This window comes from Hyperolius riggenbachi, chromosome 3 (assembly GCF_040937935.1).
Source record: "Hyperolius riggenbachi isolate aHypRig1 chromosome 3, aHypRig1.pri, whole genome shotgun sequence".
NCBI classification, from domain to species: domain Eukaryota; kingdom Metazoa; phylum Chordata; class Amphibia; order Anura; family Hyperoliidae; genus Hyperolius; species Hyperolius riggenbachi.
Genome location: NC_090648.1, coordinates 83,219,592 through 83,235,720, shown reverse-complemented (window position 1 = coordinate 83,235,720; position 16,129 = coordinate 83,219,592). Strand labels below are relative to the sequence as shown.

At 46.9% G+C, this 16,129-nt stretch overlaps 21 non-coding genes across 21 annotated transcripts; all 21 read left to right on the top strand.

Annotated features, from left to right (window-relative positions):
- The first annotated feature begins 190 nt into the window (after positions 1–190).
- TRNAR-ACG (transfer RNA arginine (anticodon ACG)) lies at positions 191–263 on the top strand. Its single transcript has one exon. It is a non-coding gene; the product is annotated as a tRNA-Arg (tRNA).
- Positions 264–1,282: 1,019 nt separating this feature from the next.
- Positions 1,283–1,355, top strand: TRNAR-ACG (transfer RNA arginine (anticodon ACG)). Its single transcript has one exon. It is a non-coding gene; the product is annotated as a tRNA-Arg (tRNA).
- An 8-nt stretch (positions 1,356–1,363) lies between these two features.
- Positions 1,364–1,435, top strand: TRNAH-GUG (transfer RNA histidin (anticodon GUG)). Its single transcript has one exon. It is a non-coding gene; the product is annotated as a tRNA-His (tRNA).
- Positions 1,436–2,385: 950 nt separating this feature from the next.
- On the top strand, positions 2,386–2,458 carry TRNAR-ACG (transfer RNA arginine (anticodon ACG)). The gene has a single exon. It is a non-coding gene; the product is annotated as a tRNA-Arg (tRNA).
- Positions 2,459–2,466: 8 nt separating this feature from the next.
- Positions 2,467–2,538, top strand: TRNAH-GUG (transfer RNA histidin (anticodon GUG)). The gene has a single exon. It is a non-coding gene; the product is annotated as a tRNA-His (tRNA).
- Positions 2,539–3,488: 950 nt separating this feature from the next.
- TRNAR-ACG (transfer RNA arginine (anticodon ACG)) lies at positions 3,489–3,561 on the top strand. The gene has a single exon. It is a non-coding gene; the product is annotated as a tRNA-Arg (tRNA).
- Positions 3,562–4,580: 1,019 nt separating this feature from the next.
- On the top strand, positions 4,581–4,653 carry TRNAR-ACG (transfer RNA arginine (anticodon ACG)). The gene has a single exon. It is a non-coding gene; the product is annotated as a tRNA-Arg (tRNA).
- Positions 4,654–4,661: 8 nt separating this feature from the next.
- On the top strand, positions 4,662–4,733 carry TRNAH-GUG (transfer RNA histidin (anticodon GUG)). The gene has a single exon. It is a non-coding gene; the product is annotated as a tRNA-His (tRNA).
- Positions 4,734–5,683: 950 nt separating this feature from the next.
- TRNAR-ACG (transfer RNA arginine (anticodon ACG)) lies at positions 5,684–5,756 on the top strand. Its single transcript has one exon. It is a non-coding gene; the product is annotated as a tRNA-Arg (tRNA).
- Positions 5,757–6,786: 1,030 nt separating this feature from the next.
- Positions 6,787–6,859, top strand: TRNAR-ACG (transfer RNA arginine (anticodon ACG)). The gene has a single exon. It is a non-coding gene; the product is annotated as a tRNA-Arg (tRNA).
- Positions 6,860–6,867: 8 nt separating this feature from the next.
- On the top strand, positions 6,868–6,939 carry TRNAH-GUG (transfer RNA histidin (anticodon GUG)). Its single transcript has one exon. It is a non-coding gene; the product is annotated as a tRNA-His (tRNA).
- Positions 6,940–7,889: 950 nt separating this feature from the next.
- TRNAR-ACG (transfer RNA arginine (anticodon ACG)) lies at positions 7,890–7,962 on the top strand. Its single transcript has one exon. It is a non-coding gene; the product is annotated as a tRNA-Arg (tRNA).
- A 1,030-nt stretch (positions 7,963–8,992) lies between these two features.
- On the top strand, positions 8,993–9,065 carry TRNAR-ACG (transfer RNA arginine (anticodon ACG)). Its single transcript has one exon. It is a non-coding gene; the product is annotated as a tRNA-Arg (tRNA).
- Positions 9,066–10,095: 1,030 nt separating this feature from the next.
- TRNAR-ACG (transfer RNA arginine (anticodon ACG)) lies at positions 10,096–10,168 on the top strand. The gene has a single exon. It is a non-coding gene; the product is annotated as a tRNA-Arg (tRNA).
- A 1,019-nt stretch (positions 10,169–11,187) lies between these two features.
- Positions 11,188–11,260, top strand: TRNAR-ACG (transfer RNA arginine (anticodon ACG)). Its single transcript has one exon. It is a non-coding gene; the product is annotated as a tRNA-Arg (tRNA).
- Positions 11,261–12,290: 1,030 nt separating this feature from the next.
- TRNAR-ACG (transfer RNA arginine (anticodon ACG)) lies at positions 12,291–12,363 on the top strand. Its single transcript has one exon. It is a non-coding gene; the product is annotated as a tRNA-Arg (tRNA).
- Positions 12,364–13,393: 1,030 nt separating this feature from the next.
- On the top strand, positions 13,394–13,466 carry TRNAR-ACG (transfer RNA arginine (anticodon ACG)). Its single transcript has one exon. It is a non-coding gene; the product is annotated as a tRNA-Arg (tRNA).
- Positions 13,467–13,474: 8 nt separating this feature from the next.
- On the top strand, positions 13,475–13,546 carry TRNAH-GUG (transfer RNA histidin (anticodon GUG)). Its single transcript has one exon. It is a non-coding gene; the product is annotated as a tRNA-His (tRNA).
- Positions 13,547–14,496: 950 nt separating this feature from the next.
- Positions 14,497–14,569, top strand: TRNAR-ACG (transfer RNA arginine (anticodon ACG)). Its single transcript has one exon. It is a non-coding gene; the product is annotated as a tRNA-Arg (tRNA).
- An 8-nt stretch (positions 14,570–14,577) lies between these two features.
- On the top strand, positions 14,578–14,649 carry TRNAH-GUG (transfer RNA histidin (anticodon GUG)). The gene has a single exon. It is a non-coding gene; the product is annotated as a tRNA-His (tRNA).
- A 950-nt stretch (positions 14,650–15,599) lies between these two features.
- Positions 15,600–15,672, top strand: TRNAR-ACG (transfer RNA arginine (anticodon ACG)). The gene has a single exon. It is a non-coding gene; the product is annotated as a tRNA-Arg (tRNA).
- Positions 15,673–16,129: the final 457 nt, after the last annotated feature.

Genomic DNA, 16,129 nt, shown 5'->3' with positions numbered 1-16,129 from the left:
CCTTCTTCAAGCTTTTAGAACAGCATTGTGAATATCTGGACTCAGAGACAGCAAATTCATGACATTTTAATAGAGATTATCTCTCAAAGAAGTTCTCGCTACAGAAGATGTTCAGTGGAATAGGGCACTTCAACGAGGCCCACTTTCCTTGTGGCCGCAAGGAAAACGTGCTATGCATATGTCAGCAGCAGGGCCAGTGGCGCAATGGATAACGCGTCTGACTACGGATCAGAAGCTTGTAGGTTCGACTCCTACCTGGCTCAGGAAACATGCCGTGATCGTATAGTGGTTAGTACTCTGTGTTGTGGCCGCAGCAACCCCGGGTCACGGCAGGCTCTTAACTTTCTTCCTCTGTGACTTTTTCTTCAGCTTGCAACCAATCTACTGACTTTCTAAAGCATTCAGGAACCTTAGGCTCTGCTTGCTTCACTTCTTCACTACAACATTTTGCCTTTCGCCGAGAGAAAACTTTCTCTGCTATGGACCTTTGTAGCATCTTCAAACATCTTCACAAACACCATCCTCACATGACATCTTGGCCTCACCAGTTGCCAGTCTCTTGCTAAGCCTAGGTCAACTTTCACCACTTGCCTTTCCCAAGAAACCCGCGCAAGAAAAAGACCTATTACACAGAGCACTTGAGCATCAATTCACCTTGGCGCCCATACTTCTGATGGCTGCTAGCAATGCTTAAAGGACAACTCTGCTTTGACATTGTTCTGCACAGACAACTTTAACAGCAGACCCTGATCAATCATGCAGAGATAATGCTTTCAGGATTTTGTTCCTAGAAGGAGATAGAAGAACTTAGCCCGCCGTGCCCCACTCACAACAGACAGCTGCCCAGACAGAGGACCCTTTCCATACTGCTCGGCTTCACTCCTTGTCTTCACACCCAGCAACTTTCCCATTGGCACTAACTACACTCGGTGCAGCTGCAACAACATCACCTTAAGAAATGTGTGAATAACGCTAGGACTAGCATACAAAATGTGCCCTGATCCTATAGTGGCTAGTACTCTTTGTTGTGGCTGCAAGCAACCTGGTGTGAATGCGGTTTACGGCGGGCTGCTTTCTGCACTCCGCTTGCAACCTTCTTCAAGCTTTTAGAACAGCATTGTGAATATCTGGACTCAGAGACAGCAAATTCATGACATTTTAATAGAGATTATCTCTCAAAGAAGTTCTCGCTACAGAAGATGTTCAGTGGAATAGGGCACTTCATCGAGGCCCACTTTCCTTGTGGCCGCAAGGAAAACGTGCTATGCATATGTCAGCAGCAGGGCCAGTGGCGCAATGGATAACGCGTCTGACTACGTATCAGAAGATTGTAGGTTCGACTCCTACCTGGCTCAGGAAACATGCCGTGATCGTATAGTGGTTAGTACTCTGCGTTGTGGCCGCAGCAACCCTGGTTCGAATCCGGGTCACGGCTGGCTCTTTACTTTCTTCCTCTGCGACTTTTTCTTCCGCTTGCAACCAATCTACTGACTTTCTAAAGCATTCAGGAACCTTAGGCTCTGCTTGCTTCACTTCTTCACTACAACATTTTGCCTTTCGCCGAGAGAAAACTTTCTCTGCTATGGACCTTTGTAGCATCTTCAAACATCTTCACAAATACCATCCTCACATGACATCTTGGCCTCACCAGTTGCCAGTCTCTTGCTAAGCCTAGGTCAACTTTCACCACTTGCCTTTCCCAAGAAACCCGCGCAAGAAAAAGACCTATTACACAGAGCACTTGAGCATCAATTCACCTTGGCGCCCATACTTCTGATGGCTGCTAGCAATGCTTAAAGGACAACTCTGCTTTGACATTGTTCTGCACAGACAACTTTAACAGCAGACCCTGATCAATCATGCAGAGATAATGCTTTCAGGATTTTGTTCCTAGAAGGAGATAGAAGAACTTAGCCCGCCGTGCCCCACTCACAACAGACAGCTGCCCAGACAGAGGACCCTTTCCATACTGCTTGGCTTCACTCCTTGTCTTCACACCCAGCAACTTTCCCATTGGCACTAACTACACTCGGTGCAGCTGCAACAACATCACCTTAAGAAATGTGTGAATAACGCTAGGACTAGCATACAAAATGTGCCCTGATCCTATAGTGGCTAGTACTCTTTGTTGTGGCTGCAAGCAACCTGGTGTGAATACGGTTTACGGCGGGCTGCTTTCTGCACTCCTCTTGCAACCTTCTTCAAGCTTTTAGAACAGCATTGTGAATATCTGGACTCAGAGACAGCAAATTCATGACATTTTAATAGAGATTATCTCTCAAAGAAGTTCTCGCTACAGAAGATGTTCAGTGGAATAGGGCACTTCAACGAGGCCCACTTTCCTTGTGGCCGCAAGGAAAACGTACTACGCATATGTCAGCAGCAGGGCCAGTGGCGCAATGGATAACGCGTCTGACTACGGATCAGAAGATTGTAGGTTTGACTCCTACCTGGCTCAGGAAACATGCCGTGATCGTATAGTGGTTAGTACTCTGTGTTGTGGCCGCAGCAACCCCGGTTCGAATCCGGGTCACGGCAGGCTCTTTACTTTCTTCCTCTGCGACTTTTTCTTCAGCTTGCAACCAATCTACTGACTTTCTAAAGCATTCAGGAACCTTAGGCTCTGCTTGCTTCACTTCTTCACTACAACATTTTGCCTTTCGCCGAGAGAAAACTTTCTCTGCTATGGACCTTTGTAGCATCTTCAAACATCTTCACAAATACCATCCTCACATGACATCTTGGCCTCACCAGTTGCCAGTCTCTTGCTAAGCCTAGGTCAACTTTCACCACTTGCCTTTCCCAAGAAACCCGCGCAAGAAAAAGACCTATTACACAGAGCACTTGAGCATCAATTCACCTTGGCGCCCATACTTCTGATGGCTGCTAACAATGCTTAAAGGACAACTCTGCTTTGACATTGTTCTGCACAGACAACTTTAACAGCAGACCCTGATCAATCATGCAGAGATAATGCTTTCAGGATTTTGTTCCTAGAAGGAGATAGAAGAACTTAGCCCGCCGTGCCCCACTCACAACAGACAGCTGCCCAGACAGAGGACCCTTTCCATACTGCTTGGCTTCACTACTTGTCTTCACACCCAGCAACTTTCCCATTGGCACTAACTACACTCGGTGCAGCTGCAACAACATCACCTTAAGGAATGTGTGAATAACGCTAGGACTAGCATACAAAATGTGCCCTGATCCTATAGTGGCTAGTACTCTTTGTTGTGGCTGCAAGCAACCTGGTGTGAATACGGTTTACGGCGGGCTGCTTTCTGCACTCCTCTTGCAACCTTCTTCAAGCTTTTAGAACAGCATTGTGAATATCTGGACTCAGAGACAGCAAATTCATGACATTTTAATAGAGATTATCTCTCAAAGAAGTTCTCGCTACAGAAGATGTTCAGTGGAATAGGGCACTTCAACGAGGCCCACTTTCCTTGTGGCCGCAAGGAAAACGTGCTATGCATATGTCAGCAGCAGGGCCAGTGGCGCAATGGATAACGCGTCTGACTACGGATCAGAAGCTTGTAGGTTCGACTCCTACCTGGCTCAGGAAACATGCCGTGATCGTATAGTGGTTAGTACTCTGTGTTGTGGCCGCAGCAACCCCGGGTCACGGCAGGCTCTTAACTTTCTTCCTCTGTGACTTTTTCTTCAGCTTGCAACCAATCTACTGACTTTCTAAAGCATTCAGGAACCTTAGGCTCTGCTTGCTTCACTTCTTCACTACAACATTTTGCCTTTCGCCGAGAGAAAACTTTCTCTGCTATGGACCTTTGTAGCATCTTCAAACATCTTCACAAACACCATCCTCACATGACATCTTGGCCTCACCAGTTGCCAGTCTCTTGCTAAGCCTAGGTCAACTTTCACCACTTGCCTTTCCCAAGAAACCCGCGCAAGAAAAAGACCTATTACACAGAGCACTTGAGCATCAATTCACCTTGGCGCCCATACTTCTGATGGCTGCTAGCAATGCTTAAAGGACAACTCTGCTTTGACATTGTTCTGCACAGACAACTTTAACAGCAGACCCTGATCAATCATGCAGAGATAATGCTTTCAGGATTTTGTTCCTAGAAGGAGATAGAAGAACTTAGCCCGCCGTGCCCCACTCACAACAGACAGCTGCCCAGACAGAGGACCCTTTCCATACTGCTCGGCTTCACTCCTTGTCTTCACACCCAGCAACTTTCCCATTGGCACTAACTACACTCGGTGCAGCTGCAACAACATCACCTTAAGAAATGTGTGAATAACGCTAGGACTAGCATACAAAATGTGCCCTGATCCTATAGTGGCTAGTACTCTTTGTTGTGGCTGCAAGCAACCTGGTGTGAATGCGGTTTACGGCGGGCTGCTTTCTGCACTCCGCTTGCAACCTTCTTCAAGCTTTTAGAACAGCATTGTGAATATCTGGACTCAGAGACAGCAAATTCATGACATTTTAATAGAGATTATCTCTCAAAGAAGTTCTCGCTACAGAAGATGTTCAGTGGAATAGGGCACTTCATCGAGGCCCACTTTCCTTGTGGCCGCAAGGAAAACGTGCTATGCATATGTCAGCAGCAGGGCCAGTGGCGCAATGGATAACGCGTCTGACTACGTATCAGAAGATTGTAGGTTCGACTCCTACCTGGCTCAGGAAACATGCCGTGATCGTATAGTGGTTAGTACTCTGCGTTGTGGCCGCAGCAACCCTGGTTCGAATCCGGGTCACGGCTGGCTCTTTACTTTCTTCCTCTGCGACTTTTTCTTCCGCTTGCAACCAATCTACTGACTTTCTAAAGCATTCAGGAACCTTAGGCTCTGCTTGCTTCACTTCTTCACTACAACATTTTGCCTTTCGCCGAGAGAAAACTTTCTCTGCTATGGACCTTTGTAGCATCTTCAAACATCTTCACAAATACCATCCTCACATGACATCTTGGCCTCACCAGTTGCCAGTCTCTTGCTAAGCCTAGGTCAACTTTCACCACTTGCCTTTCCCAAGAAACCCGCGCAAGAAAAAGACCTATTACACAGAGCACTTGAGCATCAATTCACCTTGGCGCCCATACTTCTGATGGCTGCTAGCAATGCTTAAAGGACAACTCTGCTTTGACATTGTTCTGCACAGACAACTTTAACAGCAGACCCTGATCAATCATGCAGAGATAATGCTTTCAGGATTTTGTTCCTAGAAGGAGATAGAAGAACTTAGCCCGCCGTGCCCCACTCACAACAGACAGCTGCCCAGACAGAGGACCCTTTCCATACTGCTTGGCTTCACTCCTTGTCTTCACACCCAGCAACTTTCCCATTGGCACTAACTACACTCGGTGCAGCTGCAACAACATCACCTTAAGAAATGTGTGAATAACGCTAGGACTAGCATACAAAATGTGCCCTGATCCTATAGTGGCTAGTACTCTTTGTTGTGGCTGCAAGCAACCTGGTGTGAATACGGTTTACGGCGGGCTGCTTTCTGCACTCCTCTTGCAACCTTCTTCAAGCTTTTAGAACAGCATTGTGAATATCTGGACTCAGAGACAGCAAATTCATGACATTTTAATAGAGATTATCTCTCAAAGAAGTTCTCGCTACAGAAGATGTTCAGTGGAATAGGGCACTTCAACGAGGCCCACTTTCCTTGTGGCCGCAAGGAAAACGTACTACGCATATGTCAGCAGCAGGGCCAGTGGCGCAATGGATAACGCGTCTGACTACGGATCAGAAGATTGTAGGTTTGACTCCTACCTGGCTCAGGAAACATGCCGTGATCGTATAGTGGTTAGTACTCTGTGTTGTGGCCGCAGCAACCCCGGTTCGAATCTGGGTCACGGCAGGCTCTTTACTTTCTTCCTCTGCGACTTTTTCTTCAGCTTGCAACCAATCTACTGACTTTCTAAAGCATTCAGGAACCTTAGGCTCTGCTTGCTTCACTTCTTCACTACAACATTTTGCCTTTCGCCGAGAGAAAACTTTCTCTGCTATGGACCTTTGTAGCATCTTCAAACATCTTCACAAATACCATCTTCACATGAAATCTTGGCCTCACCAGTTGCCAGTCTCTTGCTAAGCCTAGGTCAACTTTCACCACTTGCCTTTCCCAAGAAACCCGCGCAAGAAAAAGACCTATTACACAGAGCACTTGAGCATCAATTCACCTTGGCGCCCATACTTCTGATGGCTGCTAGCAATGCTTAAAGGACAACTCTGCTTTGACATTGTTCTGCACAGACAACTTTAACAGCAGACCCTGATCAATCATGCAGAGATAATGCTTTCAGGATTTTGTTCCTAGAAGGAGATAGAAGAACTTAGCCCGCCGTGCCCCACTCACAACAGACAGCTGCCCAGACAGAGGACCCTTTCCATACTGCTTGGCTTCACTCCTTGTCTTCACACCCAGCAACTTTCCCATTGGCACTAACTACACTTGGTGCAGCTGCAACAACATCACCTTAAGAAATGTGTGAATAACGCTAGGACTAGCATACAAAATGTGCCCTGATCCTATAGTGGCTAGTACTCTTTGTTGTGGCTGCAAGCAACCTGGTGTGAATACGGTTTACGGCGGGCTGCTTTCTGCACTCCTCTTGCAACCTTCTTCAAGCTTTTAGAACAGCATTGTGAATATCTGGACTCAGAGACAGCAAATTCATGACATTTTAATAGAGATTATCTCTCAAAGAAGTTCTCGCTACAGAAGATGTTCAGTGGAATAGGGCACTTCAACGAGGCCCACTTTCCTTGTGGCCGCAAGGAAAACGTGCTATGCATATGTCAGCAGCAGGGCCAGTGGCGCAATGGATAACGTGTCTGACTACGGATCAGAAGATTGTAGGTTTGACTCCTACCTGGCTCAGGAAACATGCCGTGATCGTATAGTGGTTAGTACTCTGCGTTGTGGCCGCAGCAACCCCGGTTCGAATCCGGGTCACGGCAGGCTCTTTACTTTCTTCCTCTGTGACTTTTTCTTCCGCTTGCAACCAATCTACTGACTTTCTAAAGCATTCAGGAACCTTAGGCTCTGCTTGCTTCACTTCTTCACTACAACATTTTGCCTTTCGCCGAGAGAAAACTTTCTCTGCTATGGACCTTTGTAGCATCTTCAAACATCTTCACAAATACCATCCTCACATGACATCTTGGCCTCACCAGTTGCCAGTCTCTTGCTAAGCCTAGGTCAACTTTCACCACTTGCCTTTCCCAAGAAACCCGCGCAAGAAAAAGACCTATTACACAGAGCACTTGAGCATCAATTCACCTTGGCGCCCATACTTCTGATGGCTGCTAGCAATGCTTAAAGGACAACTCTGCTTTGACATTGTTCTGCACAGACAACTTTAACAGCAGACCCTGATCAATCATGCAGAGATAATGCTTTCAGGATTTTGTTCCTAGAAGGAGATAGAAGAACTTAGCCCGCCGTGCCCCACTCACAACAGACAGCTGCCCAGACAGAGGACCCTTTCCATACTGCTTGGCTTCACTCCTTGTCTTCACACCCAGCAACTTTCCCATTGGCACTAACTACACTCGGTGCAGCTGCAACAACATCACCTTAAGAAATGTGTGAATAACGCTAGGACTAGCATACAAAATGTGCCCTGATCCTATAGTGGCTAGTACTCTTTGTTGTGGCTGCAAGCAACCTGGTGTGAATACGGTTTACGGCGGGCTGCTTTCTGCACTCCTCTTGCAACCTTCTTCAAGCTTTTAGAACAGCATTGTGAATATCTGGACTCAGAGACAGCAAATTCATGACATTTTAATAGAGATTATCTCTCAAAGAAGTTCTCGCTACAGAAGATGTTCAGTGGAATAGGGCACTTCAACGAGGCCCACTTTCCTTGTGGCCGCAAGGAAAACGTGCTATGCATATGTCAGCAGCAGGGCCAGTGGCGCAATGGATAACGCGTCTGACTACGGATCAGAAGATTGTAGGTTCGACTCCTACCTGGCTCAGGAAACATGCCGTAATCGTATAGTGGTTAGTACTCTGCGTTGTGGCCGCAGCAACCCCGGTTCGAATCCGGGTCACGGCAGGCTCTTCACTTTCTTCCTCTGCGACTTTTTCTTCAGCTTGCAACCAATCTACTGACTTTCTAAAGCATTCAGGAACCTTAGGCTCTGCTTGCTTCACTTCTTCACTACAACATTTTGCCTTTCGCCGAGAGAAAACTTTCTCTGCTATGGACCTTTGTAGCATCTTCAAACATCTTCACAAATACCATCCTCACATGACATCTTGGCCTCACCAGTTGCCAGTCTCTTGCTAAGCCTAGGTCAACTTTCACCACTTGCCTTTCCCAAGAAACCCGCGCAAGAAAAAGACCTATTACACAGAGCACTTGAGCATCAATTCACCTTGGCGCCCATACTTCTGATGGCTGCTAGCAATGCTTAAAGGACAACTCTGCTTTGACATTGTTCTGCACAGACAACTTTAACAGCAGACCCTGATCAATCATGCAGAGATAATGCTTTCAGGATTTTGTTGCTAGAAGGAGATAGAAGAACTTAGCCCGCCGTGCCCCACTCACAACAGACAGCTGCCCAGACAGAGGACCCTTTCCATACTGCTTGGCTTCACTCCTTGTCTTCACACCCAGCAACTTTCCCATTGGCACTAACTACACTCGGTGCAGCTGCAACAACATCACCTTAAGAAATGTGTGAATAACGCTAGGACTAGCATACAAAATGTGCCCTGATCCTATAGTGGCTAGTACTCTTTGTTGTGGCTGCAAGCAACCTGGTGTGAATACGGTTTACGGCGGGCTGCTTTCTGCACTCCTCTTGCAACCTTCTTCAAGCTTTTAGAACAGCATTGTGAATATCTGGACTCAGAGACAGCAAATTCATGACATTTTAATAGAGATTATCTCTCAAAGAAGTTCTCGCTACAGAAGATGTTCAGTGGAATAGGGCACTTCAACGAGGCCCACTTTCCTTGTGGCCGCAAGGAAAACGTGCTATGCATATGTCAGCAGCAGGGCCAGTGGCGCAATGGATAACGCGTCTGACTACGGATCAGAAGATTGTAGGTTCGACTCCTACCTGGCTCAGGAAACATGCCGTAATCGTATAGTGGTTAGTACTCTGCGTTGTGGCCGCAGCAACCCCGGTTCGAATCCGGGTCACGGCAGGCTCTTTACTTTCTTCCTCTGCGACTTTTTCTTCAGCTTGCAACCAATCTACTGACTTTCTAAAGCATTCAGGAACCTTAGGCTCTGCTTGCTTCACTTCTTCACTACAACATTTTGCCTTTCGCCGAGAGAAAACTTTCTCTGCTATGGACCTTTGTAGCATCTTCAAACATCTTCACAAATACCATCCTCACATGACATCTTGGCCTCACCAGTTGCCAGTCTCTTGCTAAGCCTAGGTCAACTTTCACCACTTGCCTTTCCCAAGAAACCCGCGCAAGAAAAAGACCTATTACACAGAGCACTTGAGCATCAATTCACCTTGGCGCCCATACTTCTGATGGCTGCTAGCAATGCTTAAAGGACAACTCTGCTTTGACATTGTTCTGCACAGACAACTTTAACAGCAGACCCTGATCAATCATGCAGAGATAATGCTGTCAGGATTTTGTTCCTAGAAGGAGATAGAAGAACTTAGCCCGCCGTGCCCCACTCACAACAGACAGCTGCCCAGACAGAGGACCCTTTCCATACTGCTTGGCTTCACTCCTTGTCTTCACACCCAGCAACTTTCCCATTGGCACTAACTACACTCGGTGCAGCTGCAACAACATCACCTTAAGAAATGTGTGAATAACGCTAGGACTAGCATACAAAATGTGCCCTGATCCTATAGTGGCTAGTACTCTTTGTTGTGGCTGCAAGCAACCTGGTGTGAATACGGTTTACGGCGGGCTGCTTTCTGCACTCCTCTTGCAACCTTCTTCAAGCTTTTAGAACAGCATTGTGAATATCTGGACTCAGAGACAGCAAATTCATGACATTTTAATAGAGATTATCTCTCAAAGAAGTTCTCGCTACAGAAGATGTTCAGTGGAATAGGGCACTTCAACGAGGCCCACTTTCCTTGTGGCCGCAAGGAAAACGTGCTATGCATATGTCAGCAGCAGGGCCAGTGGCGCAATGGATAACGCGTCTGACTACGGATCAGAAGATTGTAGGTTCGACTCCTACCTGGCTCAGGAAACATGCCGTAATCGTATAGTGGTTAGTACTCTGCGTTGTGGCCGCAGCAACCCCGGGTCACGGCAGGCTCTTTACTTTCTTCCTCTGCGACTTTTTCTTCAGCTTGCAACCAATCTACTGACTTTCTAAAGCATTCAGGAACCTTAGGCTCTGCTTGCTTCACTTCTTCACTACAACATTTTGCCTTTCGCCGAGAGAAAACTTTCTCTGCTATGGACCTTTGTAGCATCTTCAAACATCTTCACAAATACCATCCTCACATGACATCTTGGCCTCACCAGTTGCCAGTCTCTTGCTAAGCCTAGGTCAACTTTCACCACTTGCCTTTCCCAAGAAACCCGCGCAAGAAAAAGACCTATTACACAGAGCACTTGAGCATCAATTCACCTTGGCGCCCATACTTCTGATGGCTGCTAGCAATGCTTAAAGGACAACTCTGCTTTGACATTGTTCTGCACAGACAACTTTAACAGCAGACCCTGATCAATCATGCAGAGATAATGCTGTCAGGATTTTGTTCCTAGAAGGAGATAGAAGAACTTAGCCCGCCGTGCCCCACTCACAACAGACAGCTGCCCAGACAGAGGACCCTTTCCATACTGCTTGGCTTCACTCCTTGTCTTCACACCCAGCAACTTTCCCATTGGCACTAACTACACTCGGTGCAGCTGCAACAACATCACCTTAAGAAATGTGTGAATAACGCTAGGACTAGCATACAAAATGTGCCCTGATCCTATAGTGGCTAGTACTCTTTGTTGTGGCTGCAAGCAACCTGGTGTGAATACGGTTTACGGCGGGCTGCTTTCTGCACTCCTCTTGCAACCTTCTTCAAGCTTTTAGAACAGCATTGTGAATATCTGGACTCAGAGACAGCAAATTCATGACATTTTAATAGAGATTATCTCTCAAAGAAGTTCTCGCTACAGAAGATGTTCAGTGGAATAGGGCACTTCAACGAGGCCCACTTTCCTTGTGGCCGCAAGGAAAACGTGCTATGCATATGTCAGCAGCAGGGCCAGTGGCGCAATGGATAACGCGTCTGACTACGGATCAGAAGATTGTAGGTTCGACTCCTACCTGGCTCAGGAAACATGCCGTAATCGTATAGTGGTTAGTACTCTGCGTTGTGGCCGCAGCAACCCCGGTTCGAATCCGGGTCACGGCAGGCTCTTCACTTTCTTCCTCTGTGACTTTTTCTTCAGCTTGCAACCAATCTACTGACTTTCTAAAGCATTCAGGAACCTTAGGCTCTGCTTGCTTCACTTCTTCACTACAACATTTTGCCTTTCGCCGAGAGAAAACTTTCTCTGCTATGGACCTTTGTAGCATCTTCAAACATCTTCACAAATACCATCCTCACATGACATCTTGGCCTCACCAGTTGCCAGTCTCTTGCTAAGCCTAGGTCAACTTTCACCACTTGCCTTTCCCAAGAAACCCGCGCAAGAAAAAGACCTATTACACAGAGCACTTGAGCATCAATTCACCTTGGCGCCCATACTTCTGATGGCTGCTAGCAATGCTTAAAGGACAACTCTGCTTTGACATTGTTCTGCACAGACAACTTTAACAGCAGACCCTGATCAATCATGCAGAGATAATGCTTTCAGGATTTTGTTGCTAGAAGGAGATAGAAGAACTTAGCCCGCCGTGCCCCACTCACAACAGACAGCTGCCCAGACAGAGGACCCTTTCCATACTGCTTGGCTTCACTCCTTGTCTTCACACCCAGCAACTTTCCCATTGGCACTAACTACACTCGGTGCAGCTGCAACAACATCACCTTAAGAAATGTGTGAATAACGCTAGGACTAGCATACAAAATGTGCCCTGATCCTATAGTGGCTAGTACTCTTTGTTGTGGCTGCAAGCAACCTGGTGTGAATACGGTTTACGGCGGGCTGCTTTCTGCACTGCTCTTGCAACCTTCTTCAAGCTTTTAGAACAGCATTGTGAATATCTGGACTCAGAGACAGCAAATTCATGACATTTTAATAGAGATTATCTCTCAAAGAAGTTCTCGCTACAGAAGATGTTCAGTGGAATAGGGCACTTCAACGAGGCCCACTTTCCTTGTGGCCACAAGGAAAACGTGCTATGCATATGTCAGCAGCAGGGCCAGTGGCGCAATGGATAACGCGTCTGACTACGGATCAGAAGATTGTAGGTTCGACTCCTACCTGGCTCAGGAAACATGCTGTGATCGTATAGTGGTTAGTACTCTGCGTTGTGGCTGCAGCAACCCCGGTTCGAATCCGGGTCACGGCAGGCTCTTTACTTTCTTCCTCTGCGACTTTTTCTTCAGCTTGCAACCAATCTACTGACTTTCTAAAGCATTCAGGAACCTTAGGCTCTGCTTGCTTCACTTCTTCACTACAACATTTTGCCTTTCGCCGAGAGAAAACTTTCTCTGCTATGGACCTTTGTAGCATCTTCAAACATCTTCACAAATACCATCCTCACATGACATCTTGGCCTCACCAGTTGCCAGTCTCTTGCTAAGCCTAGGTCAACTTTCACCACTTGCCTTTCCCAAGAAACCCGCGCAAGAAAAAGACCTATTACACAGAGCACTTGAGCATCAATTCACCTTGGCGCCCATACTTCTGATGGCTGCTAGCAATGCTTAAAGGACAACTCTGCTTTGACATTGTTCTGCACAGACAACTTTAACAGCAGACCCTGATCAATCATGCAGAGATAATGCTTTCAGGATTTTGTTCCTAGAAGGAGATAGAAGAACTTAGCCCGCCGTGCCCCACTCACAACAGACAGCTGCCCAGACAGAGGACCCTTTCCATACTGCTTGGCTTCACTCCTTGTCTTCACACCCAGCAACTTTCCCATTGGCACTAACTACACTCGGTGCAGCTGCAACAACATCACCTTAAGAAATGTGTGAATAACGCTAGGACTAGCATACAAAATGTGCCCTGATCCTATAGTGGCTAGTACTCTTTGTTGTGGCTGCAAGCAACCTGGTGTCAATACGGTTTATGGCGGGCTGCTTTCTGCACTCCTCTTGCAACCTTCTTCAAGCTTTTAGAACAGCATTGTGAATATCTGGACTCAGAGACAGCAAATTCATGACATTTTAATAGAGATTAACTCTCAAAGAAGTTCTCGCTACAGAAGATGTTCAGTGGAATAGGGCACTTCAACGAGGCCCACTTTCCTTGTGGCCGCAAGGAAAACGTGCTATGCATATGTCAGCAGCAGGGCCAGTGGCGCAATGGATAACGCGTCTGACTACGGATCAGAAGATTGTAGGTTCGACTCCTACCTGGCTCAGGAAACATGCCGTGATCGTATAGTGGTTAGTACTCTGCGTTGTGGCCGCAGCAACCCCGGTTCGAATCCGGGTCACGGCAGGCTCTTTACTTTCTTCCTCTGCGACTTTTTCTTCAGCTTGCAACCAATCTACTGACTTTCTAAAGCATTCAGGAACCTTAGGCTCTGCTTGCTTCACTTCTTCACTACAACATTTTGCCTTTCGCCGAGAGAAAACTTTCTCTGCTATGGACCTTTGTAGCATCTTCAAACATCTTCACAAATACCATCCTCACATGACATCTTGGCCTTACCAGTTGCCAGTCTCTTGCTAAGCCTAGGTCAACTTTCACCACTTGCCTTTCCCAAGAAACCCGCGCAAGAAAAAGACCTATTACACAGAGCACTTGAGCATCAATTCACCTTGGCGCCCATACTTCTGATGGCTGCTAGCAATGCTTAAAGGACAACTCTGCTTTGACATTGTTCTGCACAGACAACTTTAACAGCAGACCCTGATCAATCATGCAGAGATAATGCTTTCAGGATTTTGTTCCTAGAAGGAGATAGAAGAACTTAGCCTGCCGTGCCCCACTCACAACAGACAGCTGCCCAGACAGAGGACCCTTTCCATACTGCTTGGCTTCACTCCTTGTCTTCACACCCAGCAACTTTCCCATTGGCACTAACTACACTCGGTGCAGCTGCAACAACATCACCTTAAGAAATGTGTGAATAACGCTAGGACTAGCATACAAAATGTGCCCTGATCCTATAGTGGCTAGTACTCTTTGTTGTGGCTGCAAGCAACCATGTGTGAATACGGTTTATGGCGGGCTGCTTTCTGCACTCCTCTTGCAACCTTCTTCAAGCTTTTAGAACAGCATTGTGAATATCTGGACTCAGAGACAGCAAATTCATGACATTTTAATAGAGATTATCTCTCAAAGAAGTTCTCGCTACAGAAGATGTTCAGTGGAATAGGGCACTTCAACGAGGCCCACTTTCCTTGTGGCCGCAAGGAAAACGTGCTATGCATATGTCAGCAGCAGGGCCAGTGGTGCAATGGATAACGCGTCTGACTACGGATCAGAAGATTGTAGGTTCGACTCCTACCTGGTTCAGGAAACATGCCGTGATCGTATAGTGGTTAGTACTCTGCATTGTGGCTGCAGCAACCCTGGTTCGAATCCGGGTCACGGCAGGCTCTTTACTTTCTTCCTCTGCGACTTTTTCTTCAGCTTGCAACCAATCTACTGACTTTCTAAAGCATTCAGGAACCTTAGGCTCTGCTTGCTTCACTTCTTCACTACAACATTTTGACTTTCGCCGAGAGAAAACTTTCTCTGCTATGGACCTTTGTAGCATCTTCAAACATCTTCACAAATACCATCCTCACATGACATCTTGGCCTCACCAGTTGCCAGTCTCTTGCTAAGCCTAGGTCAACTTTCACCACTTGCCTTTCCCAAGAAACCCGCGCAAGAAAAAGACCTATTACACAGAGCACTTGAGCATCAATTCACCTTGGCGCCCATACTTCTGATGGCTGCTAGCAATGCTTAAAGGACAACTCTGCTTTGACATTGTTCTGCACAGACAACTTTAACAGCAGACCCTGATCAATCATGCAGAGATAATGCTGTCAGGATTTTGTTCCTAGAAGGAGATAGAAGAACTTAGCCCGCCGTGCCCCACTCACAACAGACAGCTGCCCAGACAGAGGACCCTTTCCATACTGCTTGGCTTCACTCCTTGTCTTCACACCCAGCAACTTCCCCATTGGCACTAACTACACTCGGTGCAGCTGCAACAACATCACCTTAAGAAATGTGTGAATAACGCTAGGACTAGCATACAAAATGTGCCCTGATCCTATAGTGGCTAGTACTCTTTGTTGTGGCTGCAAGCAACCTGGTGTGAATACGGTTTACGGCGGGCTGCTTTCTGCACTCCTCTTGCAACCTTCTTCAAGCTTTTAGAACAGCATTGTGAATATCTGGACTCAGAGACAGCAAATTCATGACATTTTAATAGAGATTATCTCTCAAAGAAGTTCTCGCTACAGAAGATGTTCAGTGGAATAGGGCACTTCAACGAGGCCCACTTTCCTTGTGGCCGCAAGGAAAACGTGCTATGCATATGTCAGCAGCAGGGCCAGTGGCGCAATGGATAACGCGTCTGACTACGGATCAGAAGATTGTAGGTTCGACTCCTACCTGGCTCAGGAAACATGCCGTAATCGTATAGTGGTTAGTACTCTGCGTTGTGGCCGCAGCAACCCCGGTTCGAATCCGGGTCACGGCAGGCTCTTCACTTTCTTCCTCTGCGACTTTTTCTTCAGCTTGCAACCAATCTACTGACTTTCTAAAGCATTCAGGAACCTTAGGCTCTGCTTGCTTCACTTCTTCACTACAACATTTTGCCTTTCGCCGAGAGAAAACTTTCTCTGCTATGGACCTTTGTAGCATCTTCAAACATCTTCACAAATACCATCCTCACATGACATCTTGGCCTCACCAGTTGCCAGTCTCTTGCTAAGCCTAGGTCAACTTTCACCACTTGCCTTTCCCAAGAAACCCGCGCAAGAAAAAGACCTATTACACAGAGCACTTGAGCATCAATTCACCTTGGCGCCCATACTTCTGATGGCTGCTAGCAATGCTTAAAGGACAACTCTGCTT